The sequence below is a fragment of the Octopus bimaculoides genome, chromosome 7 (assembly GCF_001194135.2).
Source record: "Octopus bimaculoides isolate UCB-OBI-ISO-001 chromosome 7, ASM119413v2, whole genome shotgun sequence".
In the NCBI taxonomy this organism is placed as follows: Eukaryota; Metazoa; Mollusca; class Cephalopoda; order Octopoda; family Octopodidae; genus Octopus; species Octopus bimaculoides.
In genome coordinates, this window is record NC_068987.1 from 83,474,559 (window position 1) to 83,477,724 (window position 3,166).

Consider the following 3,166-nt stretch of genomic DNA (forward strand, 5'->3'; position numbering starts at 1 on the left):
CCAGATGTGCCATCAAAACTCTTGATTGGACCATGTCAGGTGGGGGAGAAGAGCCATGCAAGGAACGTGAACAGAGCACAGCATAAGGACGGAAAGTCACGGTGGTGCACCAGCATGACCGCAGCCACTTGGCTGAAACACATAAATAAATAAATAAATAAATATATATATATATATATAATGTGTGTGTATGTGTGGTGTGTGTGTGTGTGTGTGTGCGTGTGTACAAGGTGTCCGGGATAAAGTTGATGATTTTTTTTTAAGTCCCTTCTTTTTTAGCAACAGCTTGATGTATTGGTTAATGGTCAGCGGCATTAGAGAGCGTAAACATTTAAAGCTGCAGTTGAAGAAAAAGTTCGCTGAAATGGAGGATTTGAAGGCATTTGAATATTGGAAAAGTGTCAGTTCTATTGTGAGGATTCGCTCCGGGTCTGAAAATGCCGAAATTATGATCGCTGCTCCATGTTCTGTGAACAATGTAAAGGCTGTAAAGCGTGGTACGAACAGCTGCAACGGAGGCTACGAAGCCGTGACCATCAGGAAGGAACAGGGAAGGCGTACTCAGTGCTTCGTAGAATTCGTCCAACTACTGATGAACAGAGCGATAGGCCCACTTCACACATATGAAACTGCAGAGGATTGTGGTCAATCTCTGGTTGTGGAGGGTTGCTACTGGAAGGGCATGTGTATGACAACAACATTCCGCTCCTTGCCATACACCTAGAAAGAGTTAGAAGTGGTTATCAGAGAATTTCTACGACTTCACTAGCGCCAATTTCTGGCCTTCTGCTTCGTCCGATTGTAATCTCATGGATTGCTATGTGTGGGGCACAGTCGACAAAAGATACCATTTTCCCTGTTTGCAACACCAAGGCCACGCTGGTGGCCAAGATCATGAAAATATATGGAGATTTTCTCAACGACACAGTGAGGAAAGCATCTGATGGTTCTGGAGCCGTCTTGAGGCTGTGGTGGAAGCTAAGGGCAGCTACTTTGCGTTAGCTGTTATGTTCAGCTCTAATCTAGTTCAGTGGTTCCCAAAGTGAGCTTTAATCTAGTTCAGTGGTTCCCAAAGTGAGCTTTAATCTAGTTCAGTGGTTCCCAAATTGTATTACACGTGTATAAGGATGACCACTAGTTGGACATCCAATATGCTAAAAAGAGGTCATCAACGACCCAACCACAAAGAAAAAATAATGTTCTCCAGAAAAATTTCGCAAAACACCAGAACAGGACAAAATAAAAAATATACAGAATAAAGAATTAGCTATGTACTGCAGTTTCGAACATTAACGTTTTACTTACGTAACAACATCCGTGTTCTCGATTCTAGAACGGCTATTCATACATACATGTGTGTATATATATATATATATATATATATATATATATATATATATATATATATATATATATATATATATATATATATATATATATATATATATATATATATACACGTACAAATATACCTATACGCACGCGCACACATACATTTACATACTCATGCGTTCAAACATACGTACACACGTTCTCCATTATGCATATGCTTAACGCGGTGCTCCAGCATGGCCGCTGTCAAATGACTGAAACAAATAAAAGAATAAAAGAATAAAAGAATACGTGGATATATAAATAAATATATTTTATAAATATGTTACAATCGCGGGTTTGATAAACCTACATTTAGCTTAGCTACGTAAGTATGCATTCGCTTTAGCCAGCGTACAAGCCCATAAATTAAACAATGATTTTGTATCTGATGTTTACAATATGTCTATCTCAGCAATTTAGCTGCGTAATATGCACTGTAAACAAATGTACTCATAGACGAGGGGTCGGCGAACTGGGGTAAATTACCTCAAGTGGAGATAATGAGGACTCATTAGACATAAGTAAAATTTTATTAAAAAAAACATGCTCCTTGTTACGATAGAAATTTTCCTTCTGGCAACATTGCCTCTGTCTAATGTAATGGACGTGTAAATTGATTCATATAAATAAATTCAATAAAACAGATTCAATAAACATTTTGAATTCAAAGATTTTTTTCTTGTTTTCAAATCAGTGGGGGTAACGTCGGCGTAAATGAATGTATTTTGGGGGTAATTGGTTGAAAAAGTTCACCGACCCCTGTCACAGACAAATTATTAGAACTAAACCGTGTTACTTTAAGCGTTCTTCATGAGAAACTGCAGATAATTTATTCCGTGTAGAAAAGATGGCGAAGACTCTCTCGATGAACCGACAACAATCAAGGAAAACTAGTGAAACTGCTATTCGCCTTATTCTACAGAAAGAAAAGAACAAACGAAAGAGTAAGAGAAAGGATGAAAGAGAGTGCGTTCTTGTTAAACCATTTGGAAAGTCATGCTAAATGTATGTATACTTAATGACAATTAATCCAGACATATACACACAAATATACATACACGCGCGCATGCTATAACAGTTGTTTATAAATGTGTGTGCGAGTCTATGTAAAAAATTATATGCACACACAAACACACACACACACACACACACACGCACACACACACACACACACATATATACATCAATATATTCATACATAAACACACACACACACTCTTATATAAACATATATACATGTAAGTGTGTGTGTGTATATGTGTGCATATATATATATATATGTGTGTGTGTGTGTGTGTATGTGCGTGTGTGTGTGTAAGTGTGCGTGTGCGTGTGTATGTGTATGTGCTTGAATGTATTGCACTCACACACACACACACATAGAAACACACACAGAAACACATATAAACCGACACACACAAACGCATACTTATGTGTTTGTGTGTTAATAGATTAGACACCTATATACTGACAAACAGTCACACTTCAACTTAAAGCCCCCACTCTCCATACCCCCACTCCACATTCCCCCCCACTCACCACCACTCTCCATCCCTACAACTTTATCATCGTATCAACAGCACACCATATAAAGAGATTTCAGACAACAGAAAAGGGCGCGTGCTCATCGTAAGCTTTTTTTGAAGTTTTTTCTATTGAAACGAGGCTTACACCTATTGTATCGTCTGCGAGCGGATGTATAGCCTTCATATCAGCAACACTGAAGTAAATAAACAGGGTTGGCAATGAATTTCCACGTTTACAATTATTATTATTATTACTATTATTATTT